The sequence below is a fragment of the Lactuca saligna genome, chromosome 4, assembly GCF_052625555.1.
Source record: "Lactuca saligna cultivar CGN05327 chromosome 4, ASM5262555v1, whole genome shotgun sequence".
NCBI lineage: Eukaryota > Viridiplantae > Streptophyta > Magnoliopsida > Asterales > Asteraceae > Lactuca > Lactuca saligna.
The window spans coordinates 219,206,118-219,220,901 of record NC_136420.1 but is presented as its reverse complement, the minus strand read 5'-3'; the positions used below and the strand labels follow the sequence as shown (position 1 = coordinate 219,220,901).

The following is a 14,784-nucleotide window of genomic DNA, read 5'->3' as shown; positions in this document are numbered from 1 at the left end:
TTTGTTTGGCTAGAGAACCATGAACAGCCACCATGGCAGTTGACCATGGTGGCTGCCACCGCTTGCTGCTGCCTGCCACCACGTAGGTGGCTGTGTGTGTGTCATTAGGTGTGTGTGAGTGCGTCTCCTCTATGTTGGGATGTTGGTTGGGTGATTTGGCTGGAGGAAAGCCAAGGAAAACCCTCGCCACCATTGTGAGGTGGTGGTTCCTGCCGTCAGCTGCCGTCGACCACCACTTCCCGATGTGGCAGTGGGCGGTACTCGACATAATGGAACCCTAATCGGCCCAATAGCTTAATATTGGACTTAGTTGGATTTTGATTGGGTTGTAAACCCTAATTAGGGTTTAGAAAACCCTAATCTTGGAAATTTTAGTTTGGACTTGCCGGGACTCGCATTTTGGACCATTGGATTGGATCTATGGCTTATGCCCGACCACATGGTATTATTGGTTTAGTATAGTTATGGACTTAATGGATTAAGTCCTTAATGGGTTAAGTAAGAACACTTAACCCTAATCGTTATTTTATGTAAAAACCCTAATTTTCGTTGGGCCTTTCTTTTGGGCTTTGGTGATTGGGCTATTGTTGGACCTTCTAAGAACAAGTATATGGACTAGAATATTTGGATGGGCTTTGGGGTAAGCCCCATGTGAGGTGTTTGGGCCCAATTTGGAAAATTGGGCCATAATTGACCCTTGGTTGATTATTTGACTTTTGGGCCTATAGAGAATGAGTTTGGGCCTTGGTCTTGGACCAAGCTAGGTTAAGGGTAAAATGGTCCTTTTACCCTAAGTGTGGGTTTATGGTTATGCATTGAAACCCAAATGGTTAATTTGGTTTTGTTTTGATGTTAGCAGTTCGGGGATCTGTCAGCCAGCAGCTAGAGATTTATTCGTGAGACTTCAGCAGTGTGAGGTGAGTTTTGTTGAATCAAAAAGTGACCCTCTTAAACTTAGTCGAACTGCAACCATCCATGATTCGTAACCTATCTTGATCAACCATCATACCTCATCCGAAGTCTTGTTCAGCACCATAGTCATCAGTCATCAGCACTTAGTTTAGTTCTTTATCTGTTTTTCTTAGTACACTCTATTATCCAGTGAGCCTTGCATGGCCACTCTTAAACAGATAGAACTTTTGTAATCTTTGAGACTCTATAAATAGAGTTCTATTTCTCTTAATGAAATTACGCATCTTGAATCTCATACCTTGTGTTATTCATAACTTACTCTCTCATCTTCTTCTTACATTCTAAGTTCATCAAATATACACTGAATATAATCTCTCCTTTGGAGGAAGTCATTCTTGACTTAATCACTAAGTTTGATCTCATTTACTAACCCGGTTTGAGTGCATTTCTTGTTAAGAATCAACTTAAGTGTATATGATATTTGCATATTTAGCCTTATTTTAAGTATATATTTTTATTCATTTTTAGCTAAATATATGTATAATGTGGACAAAAGGTACTTAAAAGTGTTTGAATTGTGTTTTCAATCCAAAAGTGAAGCCCGGAAACAAAAGGAAGTATGAGAAGCGGTTGGGAGCTCAGGAGTGGATCAAAGAAGAAAAACACCAAAAACAACACCTACTCGGCGAGTAGGGTCGACTACTCGGTGAGTCTGATCGAAGGTTCGAGAATATGAGGAATACTTAACTTGCCGTACACGGGGGATAAGTGATGGACTCGGCGAGTCGGGTTAAATCTATAAAAACAGCTGATCAGAACAAGAGGGGAACCTATGGAACCTTTTTGGATAGAAGAGTTGCGATTGAAGATCCAGAAGAACCCTAGAGATCGAAGATATCACCTAGAATCCAATTCCGAAGGAGATTTGAGGCAAATTCTCATCATTCTACTTAATCTACTATTTTTGATCATGTCTAGACAATTAGAATTCGTTTTATTGCTGTTAGTTACCTCAATCATGAGCTAAAACTCTTAAACTTCTGTTTGGGGATACAATATTGAAACTATGGTTTGATTTATGGTAGGATTAATATTATATTGGTGATTTTGTTGATTTTAGCTTGTTAAAGAACCTTGTGTGTGAATGATAACTATTTTTCTGTTAATAGGAAGATAATTTAGTAGTATGAACATCTTTTAATTGTCAACCTCATATGATTTATGTGACCACTTTATTGTATGTCTAGGAATAACAAACGTGAAACTAGAATTAATAATAAAAATAGGTAAATTCCTGTGTGAGCTTGTGTGATGACCATCAACAAGAGATTAACTAAAGGACCAAATTAGTTGACCATTACAAGTCTAAATTAACCCGAATAAATAATCTAATGAATTGAATTAAATTAGACAACTGGCCACTGTTTGAGTTAGTTTGTTCTCTAAGGATTAGTGCAGCGAACGTGAATCTAATCACTTGAATCGGTAGCCAATAGAAGAATTAATCCATTGAACTATTACCATAATATCAACCATAGGATCAATTGCGTTGAACTAAACAAAAGTCTCTTTCATATATTGAGTTTAGTTGAATCTTTGTTTTTCTAGTTTTTATTTAATTAGTTTAAGCATTAATTGTTTAAGTTTCTAGTCTTGGAAAATTAGAGAAAACCCCCTTTATTACTTAATTTTTAGATATTATTAGTTTTTAGTTTTAATTTACCGTTCCCTGTGTTCGATACCCTACTGATTTAGCTTTACCACAATTGATAGGTTCACTGCCTTTGTGTGTTAATTTTATAATTTAAAGTAGGATTAAAACGAGTTGTTTCACACACATCAAGTTTTTGGCGCCGTTGCTGGGGAACGGTTCTAAATTAGCTCTAATTTCTAGTTTTATCGATCCTTTGTGTGAGATTTATCTTGCACAAAGTTATTTTATAGTTAATTCAGTAATTAGGTTAGGTTTTAGTAGTTATTAGTTTTAAAAAGTTAATTAGGAAATTTTTCTGTTTTTGCTGTGAACTCGTCGAGTGCATACGAAGCGACTCGACGAGTCCATCGCTGTTTGCAGTTTTAATTTTTATTTATTTTTTTGTTCTTTTTACGCGTTTATTTTGTGTCTTTCGTTGCAGTTGTTACATGACCCGAGGAGCTGATACACCTTTGGTCCCTCCACTTGAAGATCCGGAATCCACATTAAGGAAGAACAAAGGAAAAGCCATTGGAGAATCCACGTCTTCGAAGAACTCACGTTTGAAGAATTTAAAATCCGTTTTCAGCAAGAAGAAGAGCAACAAATCAGAATCATCCTGTGCCTCGTTGACAATCGAAGACCCAATCAAAGAAGACATCGAGTACGAAACCAAAGAGGAAGAAGATCCAACTTTCTAGCACGATTCCGATTTCGACGACGATTTAGCTATCACTATGGCTAACATCGATGAAGTCCCCATGGGGGAATGGACGAAGAGATTGCGTTACAATACCGGCCCAGGACTTGTGCAACCCGTAATTCCCGCTACTGCCACTTTCGAATTAAAGGGCCACATACTCGCTCAACTAAAGGAGATTCCCTTCTACGGAAAAGATCACGAGGATGCCTACAAACACTTGGACGAAGTCAATGATGTAGCTGATTACTTTAACATTCTGAATGTGCCTCGCGAGACCCAGCTACTGATGGGTTTTGGCCATAAGAACATCCTATGTGCTCATGCAAACCCTAATGCTTGGATCTTGGTTTCTCTATTGTACATGCAATTCATCCAAGACTTTAAATCCTAGATCTAGCATTTGATAATCAATATTAACATAAGAATGGGGTTTAAGATATTACCTTGATTGTTATGTAGCAATAACATCTCAAATCCTCCTTGTAATGACTTTAGAAAGCTTAGAGTCACAATTGTCACTCCTCTAATGGATCACAAACACCAAGAGCAAGAGGATGAAGAATAATGAGAGAGGAGGCTGCCCAAAACGTCTAGAAACCCTAGTGGAACTCTTAGCCACGTTTTTGGGGCTTAAGGGTACTTTATATACATGTAGGCTATTAGGGTTTTGAAATAGGAAACCCTAATATGACCGCTTAAGCCCTAAGCAGCCCATGGACTCCTCTTGAATAATCCTTGGATGATTTCTAATGGGTTTCCCCATAGAATTCGTCCAACCTATATAACATAAGGTAATCCATAGCCCAATTGCAATTATCTTATAATTACAATTCCAGTCCCTTAAGTTTAATTAATATCTTTTAGCCACAAAACTAATTACCAATTAATTCTTGACTAATATTAATTAAACAATATGATTTCTCCTTTAATATATTATTCTTATAATATATTAATAAATCATAATTATTCCTTTCTCTCTCCATAATTCATCCTATCAAGTTGCTTTGGTGAAGGCAATCCAAAAGGACCATGCACCATCGGGTCAAGTACATACCAAAATAGTTATGGACTTTGACACTAATCCAACAGCTACTTCGTATGCTTCCAGTGACATTCAAGGGTGCTGCAAAAGATTGGCTCAAGTCATTTTAGCCCGGATCCATCATCACATGGGCTAAGATGAAAGAGGAATTCATAGACCATTTTTGCCCGCCTTCCAAAATAGCCAAGTTGAAGAAAGCTATTGCTAACTTTGAGCAACAACCCGGAGAGTCCCTTTATGAGGCGTGGGAGAGGTACAAAGGTCTTCTCATAAATTGCCCACACCATGACCTTAATAGCCACAAGGCAACTGCTCGACTCCCAAGGTCCATTAACAAAGAAGGCACCCCCGGTAATTAAGGAATTAACTGAAGAATTCTCTAAACATTCTAGAGAATACCACAACCCAAGAAATGAAGTAAGTCGGGGGGTTAGTGAACTCGGTCAATGATGGCATGGCGGTGATGATGGCTAAGCTCGATAGATTGGATAGGAGGATGACAAAGATGGATCAAGAAATCCATGCTATTCGAGTTGGATGTGAGAACTGTAGAGGACCTCCTCTCACGAAGTATTGTGACTTGGATGAAAATGGAAACAAGAAGGCGCAAGTGTTCTACTCAAGCGGGGACAAATACGATGATAATTGGAGGAAACCCAAAAATGAATGGCTCCTATACGAAGAATACAAAAAGGCGAAGGAAGAGCAATACAAGCAGAAAAGTTCAATGCTCAGAAACCAACAAGCATCCATCCATAACATTGAAACGCAGCTGGGCCAGCTTGCTCAACAAATCAACCAAAGAATTCCCGGAGAACTTCCAAGCAACATCGAGCAAAACCCGAGAATCGCGCATTTAAATGCAATAACCACAGATTATGATGGAATTCTTACTCCTCTAACAGCTGCACAGAAGGCCTCTACAGAGATACAAGCAGAGAAGATAGAAGATCCAAGCCTAGCTAAACCCGACACGACTCGCCGAGTCACTCTAATGGACTCGACGAGTCCAAGGTCTGATGACCAAAATTCAGTTTTCTTAAAGACTTATAGGCCAACTTTGCCATACCCTAGTCGAGCCATACCTGCTGAAAAAGTTAAAAGGTACAAAGCTTTCATGGAACATGTCAAAGCCCTTCAAGTCAACATCCCATTTGTGGAAACAATGCTTCAAACACCCAAATACTTAAATTTGCTCAAGGGTCTCTTTGCTGCTAGAAAATATTTGGCTGAAGTTGCGGAGATAGTATTGAGTGAGCTATGAGAAAAGAAGGGCGATCCGGGAAGCATTACAATTCCTTTTCAATTTGGAAATATACTTGCTACTCAAGCATTGACCGATTCGGGTGCAAGTATTAACTTAATGCCTTTTGCTTTCTTCAAGAAGCTGAATTTACCAGAGCCAAGACCTGTTAATATGAAGATCCATTTAGCGGATAAGACAATCAGTCGTCCAAGAGGTGTTTGTGAAGATCTTCTCATTAAGGTGGACAAATTTATATTCCCCGTGGACTTCGTAGTGCTTGACATGGAAGAAGACCCCGTAATTCCAATTATTTTGGGGAGACCATTTTTGAATACCGCATGCGCATTGATAGATGTATGCGAGTCCACGCTAACACTGAGGGTAGGAGATGAGCTAGCAGTGTTTAAAGCTATACCATAGATTAAGCAAGAAGACACAAGAAAAGAAGAAATTTCCTCTATTGATTTGGATGATGAAATACTACAAAAAGAACTTGCACTTTTATAAGAAGAAGATCCAAGTAAGTTTATGGTATTGTTTGAAGAAAACTTTGATGCTAATAAAGACTTAGAAGAGATGAAGAGGTTGCTTGGGGGAGCTGATACAGAAGAAACAAAGGAAATTATGGAATATGCTCCGACTCACCGAGTCGCTTTGACAGAATCGATGAGTCCAGTCGAAAAGTGCAGAAAAGAAGACAGCCTTGACTTGCTTGTTACCAGCTCCTTGCATGTTCTTGACATGAAGATCTGTCCTAATATTTTGGAAGGACCAGCAGCAGATGGCGGAGTTTTTGAAGAACATTATGACTTCCAAAATGTTCAAATAGCTTACCTTAATTCCATTATGCAAGAAAATGAGGAAACTCAACTTGACAAGGAGGCAAGCTTGAGAGAAAAGGAAAAGGGAAAGGCGTGGATTGGTGATACTAATAACTCATCCACTAATCGAGTGATCAAGTTAACCAAACCTTGAGCCCGAGTGTTTCTACATATGAAGTCATTAAGTTTAAAGAAAAGGAAGTTAAAAGGATGGGTCCGAAGAGTGGGGTGAAGAAAAAAAAAAGGCTGCACAACGGATCAAAGATGCAATTGGAGAAGATGCCACATGGAAAAAAAAGAGAAGAATTGTGACGGGCATATAAGAGGAAGGTGCACGCTTATAAGACAAAGTATAAATCACAAAAGATAAAACGTGAGTTCCCGATGCAGCACAACGAAGAGACGTAGAGCGGGAAGGAGTCCAACTAACGACTCCTTAAAAAGAAGCACTTAGCGGGAGGCAACTTGCCATTAGAGATTGATTTCTTTTCCCTTTTTAGTTTAGTTTTTCGTTTTTAGGATTTGAAAATCTTCATCTTCTTTGTTATTCAAAATGATTGCTTGAGGGCCTGCATGGTTTGAGTGTGGGGTGGGCTGAAGTTAATTTTTAAAAGGAAATAAAGTTTTTATAAAATTTCTTATTAGTTTTTGGAAAATCAGCGACTCGGCGAGTGGGGTGACTTACTCGACGAGTCCATTCAAAACTCAGAATCTAAAATCTCGACATGACTCGCCGAGTCATACCCCGACTTGACGAGTCGATATTATTTACTGAAAAAAAAATAATTATTTTACATTGGGTAAATAGGGTTTTAACCCTAGTTTCAAACACACACAACCGACACACTCGACGGGTGCCTTGCTTTCTCTCAAGTTTTCATCTTTCTCCCCATTTTCTTCCATTTTCTTCCAAGTTTCGAATTCTAGCAATCAAGGAATATGTTTTCAAGAGGTCAGAGCTCAAGGGGAAACCAAGGAGATTTTCCTTGGTTGAATTTCCCTCAAATTGAATTTGCTTCCACGATGAGACAATGGAGGAAGAGGCTGACTGAGATAAGGAAGAAGGAGGTTTATGTACCTAATGGGATTGACTAGGATTGATTAAAGAATGTTCGATATGAGGAAGAGTTGGCGCCCTACCTTTTTAAGGAATTTACTCACGATGGGGAGTCGATTATATGTGATGGATGGAGCCGAGTTTTTAGAATTCAAGAGCCGGTGTTTCGAGAACTCTGCTTGGAATTTTTCTCCACGGTATCTTTTCGAGGAGGAGATGACTGCTACCACCCCGAAAGCTTTAGTTTCTATCTTGGAGGCGAAGTTCATAAATGTTCTATCATTGAGCTTGCATGCAGATTGGGATCTATGACCAACCATTGGTCAATAATGCTGTCTTCCGCGCCTTCTCAGAAAAATCCCACATGGTGTTCCCCGATGGTGTTACAAGTATTGGTTGGTGGAACACGATCGCCAACAAATTATATATCCTGAAATCGGCCCAAGAAGGAAGCATTAGGTCGCCCACACACCGCCTCATTCACCGCCTTATCTCCACCAATATCAATCAAAGGAAGGACGACGACAAGGTTTCCAACCTTGACGTATTTTATCTGTGGAGTATCATCATGCCCGACACCTTCTGCAATATCCAATAGTGTTTGGCCTCTTACTTGGCGGAGGGTGCGGTCAAAGACCGCAAAACTTCAAAAATTAACGGGGGTATGTTCGTGACCCGGCTTGCCAACTCTTACGGGTTGATGACCCGCGGTGCATGGAACTTGATGACATTGATTCCGACCCCTCCCTTTAATCCGATTCTCTTTCGGAGGGCGAGGATCATCGAAGACTATGGAGGGGGTCATTATGCCATTCCCCATGATGATCCAGTAGTTGGACCCAAGGCACCGGGGAGGAGGGTTAGATCGAGACGTGAGCGGGAAGAGGAGGAGGAACCGCCGGTGATTTCAGCAGACAATGCCGAAGTGCCAATGGATTGGTACAATATTGAGATGACACGGCTACAAGACCAAATGGTGCGGGGTATTAATTTCAGCAACGAATCTAACATTCGGCTTTTTGACCACTTTCACATTCCACACATTGATAGAGGTAACTTCCCCTACATACCATCTTGGGATGAGATCATTAATGCAAGGCGGAGTGGAGCTGGTGGGAGTGGGGCTGCACATGGCAATGATGAGGAAGAGGATGATGATTAGTTTTTTTTCATTATTTATGTTTTGATTGAACAATTTATTTTTGTTTTTATTTTGTTTGGTGTGTTTTGAATTCTTGATTAGGACCTCAATTTATGTGCTTGATGCTTGCATTGATGTCTTTCAGATTATGGTTTAAGAGTGCTTGCAAAAAGGGTTTAGAGTTTAAGAGAAAGGAAAAAAGAGTGGAAAAGAGTCAAGAAAGGGCGACGTTTAGAGTTAAGGTGTCGAGTACGGTCCTAAGGGACATGAGTGAATAATTCTGGAAGTTATGGAGAGTTCTTGAGGTTTATCACAAGCTGGAACAAGTGCAAAATTTTTATTTTTTTCCACCCAGCACAGACTCGCTTAGTGCACTAAGCAGAATCGACGAGTCGCAGTACATTTTCACACTTTCAAGACTTTCCGCGACTATACTCGACGAGTCACTTATTTTTACTCCATGAAGACTGCTGATTCGATACTGTTGGACATACCACTTGACCACTCTATCTTTGCAATCAACTTCTGAAGATTTCCCAATATTTTTCCTGCACATTTGGAGCTACCACACGCGATTTGATGCCCAAGATATGGATGAGCTGTTCCCATATCTAAAATCAATTGAAGTAGGAGCTTAACGGAAGTTGATCAGCCTAGCGACTGCTATCCCAAGGGAGTTTGTGCTAATTCTCTCTTTTCTTTATGTTCTTTTCATGCATAACATGCAATGGGGACATTGCATGAATTAAGTGTGGGGTAGGGGGTTGGTCACGTATATTAGTTAAGTTTTATTTATATATTTATTTATTTTTTTCCATTATTAAGGATTAAGTAGAAAATTTTTGGTAAGCAATTAGGATAATGCTAGTGTTATATTTGATGATTTTATGAGGACCCAAATGTTTAGTTGAGCCTATATACGTTCTAGTGCATTTGTGGCCTCCTTACTCTTGCGAAATCATGAGACAAAAACACGAACTTGCTTAGTTTGAAGGATGCAACATGTTTAGAATCCTAAACCAGAAATGTATCCAGGAAATTTTTTATCTTTAGCCAATAAAGGTTGAAATTGAGCGCCCCTGCTTAAGCATGTAGGGTTTTGAGTGAAAAAAAAGTGAAATACATGTATAGAAAAAGAAAGAAATTACAATAAAAGTTGTTAGCATTTTGGAGCAAAGTATGAAGATCAAAAGAATTCCAAAAATTCAAAAGTGAAGATACCGAATATTCAAAAAAAAAATGGTGAATTCAAGGAAGTTAAAGTCAAGTTATCAAGAAAGTGAAGAATTCCAAAGAAGTTTAGAATGGTATCAAAGAATTGTAATTTTTAGAATATGTGTGCTTGGGTTGCTCAACCAAAAACACCTTGAGGTTAGGAGGTTTTCTACGGATGGATTCGGAGGGATGCATAAAATGAGCGTTGTTCAAAAGAAGTGAGCGAGTGTTTATGAGGATTGTGAGTACTTAGGGTTAGGGGGGTCCTTAGGAAAATTATTTAGACATAAATGCATGCGTTTCGGTCTTGGTATAATGTTTGGGTTTGATTATAATTATCTTATGTAATATTAGTGTTAAAATTTAGTTTTGCTTGGGGGCAAGCAAAAGTCAAGTGTGGGGTATTTTGATATTTGCATATTTAGCTTTATTTTAAGTATAGATTTTTATTCATTTTTAGCTAAATATATGTATAATGTGGACAAAAGGTACTTAAAAGTGTTTGAATTGTGTTTTCAGTCCAAAAGTGAAGCTCGGAAACAAAAGGAAGTAGGAGAAGCGGTTGGGATCTGAGGAGTGGATCAAAGAAGAAAAACACCAAAAACAACACCTACTCGGCGAGTAGGGTCGAATACTCGGCGATTCTGATAGAAGGTTCGAGAATATGAGGAATCCTTAACTTGCCGTACATGGGGGATAAGTGATGGACTCGACGAGTTGGCCATGGACTCGACGAGTCGGGTTAAATCTATAAAAACGGCTGATCAGAACGAGAGGGGAACCTCTGGAACCTTTTTGGAGAGAAGAGCTGCGATTGGAGAGCCAGAAGAACCCTAGAGATCGAAGATATCACCTAGAATCCAATTCCGAAGGAGATTTGAGGCAAATTCTCATCATTCTACTTAATCTATTGTTTTGATCATGTCTAGACAATTAGAATTCGTTTTATTGCTGTTAGTTACCTCAATTATGAGCTAAAACTCTTAAACTTCTATTTGGGGATACAATATTGAAACTATGGTTTGATTTATGGTAGGATTAATATTATATTGGTGATTTTGTTGATTTTAGCTTGTTAAAGAATCTTGTGTGTGAATGATAACTATTTTTCTGTTAATAGGAACATAATTTAGTAGTATGAACATCTTTTAATTGTCAACCTCATATGATTTATGTGACCACTTTATTGTATGTCTAGGAATAACAAACGTGAAACTAGAATTAATAATAAAAATAGGTAAATTCCTGTGTGAGCTTGTGTGATGACCATCAACAAGAGATTAACTAAAGGACCAAATTAGTTGACCATTACAAGTCTAAATTAACCCGAATAAATAATCTAATGAATTGAATTAAATTAGACAACTGGCCACTATTTGAGTTAGTTTGTTCTCTAAGGATTAGTGCAGCGAACGTGAATCTAATCACTTGAATCGGTAGCCAATAGAAGAATTAATCCATTGAACTATTACCATAATATCAACCATAGGATCAATTGCGTTGAACTAAACAAAAGTCTCTTTCATATATTGAATTTAGTTGAATCTTTGTTTTTCTAGTTTTTATTTAATTAGTTTAAGTTTCTAGTCTTGGAAAATTAGAGAAAACCCCCTTTATTACTTAATTTTTAGATATTATTAGTTTTTAGTTTTAATTTACCGTTCCCTGTGTTCGATACCCTACCGATTTAGCTTTACCACAATTGATAGGTTCACTGCCTTTGTGTGTTAATTTTATAATTTAAAGTAGGATTAAAACGAGTTGTTTCGCACACATCAGTATACTTGATATAATACATGTTGTCGTTTATATTTCTTTATATTTCCGCACCTAATTATTTAACTATCTAACTATCTAATTTATTATTATTGTTGAGATTTTAGATCCTTTGAGATAAACTATAATTCCGCAATATATATACTTGTTCTAACGTTTGTTCAAGTGTGTCTCAAGTTTTTCTCTCAACAAGTTTCCTATTGGATTGAATGGGTCCAAGGCACCAATGACGACCTGTGTAGTTTATATTTTCTTGGTAGGAACACGGAGTGTGGGCAGGGCCCGTATCTCCTTATTATTTGATTATAGATATCAGTCAGATTGTTAGATTTTTATACTTGCTGTCTGTGTGATACCTGTATTTCCTAGGAATGTGAGTGTGGGAGAGCCCTGTATCTCATAGAGTGTGGGCGAAGCCCGTATCTCATAGAGAGTAGGCGGGGCCCATATCTCATAGAGTGTAGGCAGGGCTCGTATCTCATAGAGTGTGGGCGGGGCTCGTATCTCATAGAGTATGGGCGAGGTCCGTATCTGATCAGTACTTGAGTATGGTTAGTAGTATGCTTGGTAGGTTGTAATACTTATTGTCTGTATGATACATGTATGTGTTTTTTTTACGTATGTGAGTGTGGGCGGGGCCCGTATCTCATTGTTATGTGAGTGTGGGTGGGGCCCGTATCTCATTGTCATGCGAGTATGGGTGGAGCCCGTATCTCGTTTGGGCAGGGCCCGTCAAGCAAGTGTGGGAGAGGCCCATATCTCAGAGTTAGCGGAGTATGGGAGGGGCTCGTATCTCTTAGTAGACGAGTGTGGGCGGGGCCCATATCCCCTTGAGTGTGGGCAGGGCCCGTATCTCCTAGTTGCATGTTATGTGTATGGTATGTGGTAGTTTGGGGAGACTCACTAAGCTTCGTGCTTACGGTTTACAATTTTTTGTAACGCCCCGATTCTCAGGTATTGGTTATTGTAAGAATCTTCTTGATTTTGGGTCTACTCGATGAGTTGGTTGCCCTACTCGTCGAGTAGCAACGGGTTGGTCCACATAATTTAGTGATCTACTTGCTGAGTCCAAGAAGGGAATCGACGAGTAGGAGCTGGCAGATGAAACCCTAAATTTCAGGGCATTGCACCCTATTTAAAGGATCATTGGCCTCCCCCAGCCTCCCCTTTACTGCTTCTTGTCCCTCTTAATCCCTAAATCATGTGTGTGTGTTCTTTTGGTGTGTTTAATCTTAGAGGAGGGATTTTGGTGGAGGAAACACTCGCGGAAACAAGCAAGGAGAAGCAAGAATTCATGGGATTCAAGATCTACATCAGTGGACACTCTCTTTAAGGTATTAGACTGTTCCTTGGCTCATTTTATCTAAAATCTCTTTTGGATGGGTTTTAAGAAAGGCTTCTTATGTTTGAGCTAAGATTTGAAGTTGTAACTTCAGATCTGGACTCCTTTTGGCCTCTAGATCCATAAAGTTATCAGTTTTGCCAAATATGAGCCTTCCTTCAAGTGTTAGACTTCATTGAAAGCTTAGATTTGTCAGTTTAGGGCTCTAAAGTCTTTCATACACGTAAAATTTTCAACTTTACGTGATAAACATGCCTAAGGAGGTTGGATCTGCAATATGGAGTTGTTGCATGGCTTAAAAAGCATCTGTATGGATTGTGGACTGAAGGGACTCAACGAGTGGCATTGTCTACTCGACGAGTCCGTTGAAGATGGTCGTGGGCTCGGCGAGTCGGATGAGTGACTCAGCGAGTCTGATGAAGATTGCCTAGGACTCGACGAGCCAATAAGTGACTTAGAGAGTTGGAGAATTGAGCAATAACTCGAAGGGTAGTTAAGGGTACTCGACGAGCTGAGGTCAACATGGACTGTTGACCTTGACTGTTGACTTTGACCTGGGGTCGATTAGTTGACTTATGGGGCACCTTGAAAGGTTGGAACTTATGAGTATGGTTCTATTGTGATAATAGGTGGTGGAGTTTGTGGCAGTGATCCGAGAGTTGGAGTTTATCTTCCGAGCCGACATTTGCGAGGTGAGTTATCCTCACTGTATCAATAGGGTTTAAGGCACCAAGGCCGGCCCTTTATGGTTTGTGTTTGGATTATCGTATGATATGCTTACTGAGTTATATCCTGATATTTAGGATGATGCTATGTTAGTGACCTGGTTAGGTCGGTATCCTGGTATTTAGGATACCGCTATGCTAGTGACCTGTTAGGTCGGTATCCTGGTTATAGGAACGTTGCTATGTTTGTGATATGTTAGATCGGTTTGACTGTTATGAATGCTAGCTTATGATATTTATGTGCACATGGTTGTTTTGGGTTGGATGTGGGTTGAGGTGGTCCTGCTTTCTGCTGTAGGCCAACATACCTAGCGAGCGGTCCGGATAGGCTGTAGGCCCTGCGAGGCAGTCCAGTTAGGCCGAAGGCTCGAGAGCGGTCCAGATAGATTGTAGGCCCTACGAGGCGGTCTAGTCAGACTGAGGGCTCATTATGCATGCTATTCTGTAGTTGTTGATATGTTGCGCATATGGTTTTGTGAGATTGGTATTTTGGGGGAAACTCACTAAGCTTTCGGACTTACAGTTTCAGTTTTATGTTTCAGGTACATGCAGGGATCGCGGCAAGGTGAAGGCATGATCGTATAGCTCCTCACGTTTTGTTATGTATTTGGGAAAAACTCTGATATACAATATTTTGAAAACAATATGTAATGAATACTAGTTTAAATGATTTTTGAAAAAGTTTTAAATTAGCGTGAAATTTTTAGGCCTTACAGTATTGGTTTCAGGTACTTCGGTTTTCAAAAGAAGAGCCCGGGATAATTGCAGTGCACACACCATATGTTTCCACCTTGGATGTTTTACTCTGATTTTACAAAAATTGATATAGTGATTTTTATGTATATGTTTGGATGTCATTGATAAATAATGCTTTATTTATTATTAAAAATGAAATTTTTAGGACCATATTTATGGATGTTACATGTACAATCATTAGTTTATAACTGATTAGAAAACTTTGGAACATCAGAATATTCTCTTTACCTTTTCATATGGCTTCAAATGATGAATATGGTTTTAAAATCCCTAAACATATAGCTGGAAATGGTTGTTTCAAAATCGATTAGATCTGTTAATCCACGGAACGGTGTCGATTCGTCGATTATCCGCC

General features: G+C 39.2%; 1 non-coding gene across 1 annotated transcript; it reads right to left on the bottom strand.

Annotated features, from left to right (window-relative positions):
• Positions 1–4,535: 4,535 nt before the first annotated feature.
• On the bottom strand, positions 4,536–4,642 carry LOC145044556 (small nucleolar RNA R71). The gene has a single exon (XR_013681505.1). It is a non-coding gene; the product is annotated as a small nucleolar RNA R71 (small nucleolar RNA).
• Positions 4,643–14,784: the final 10,142 nt, after the last annotated feature.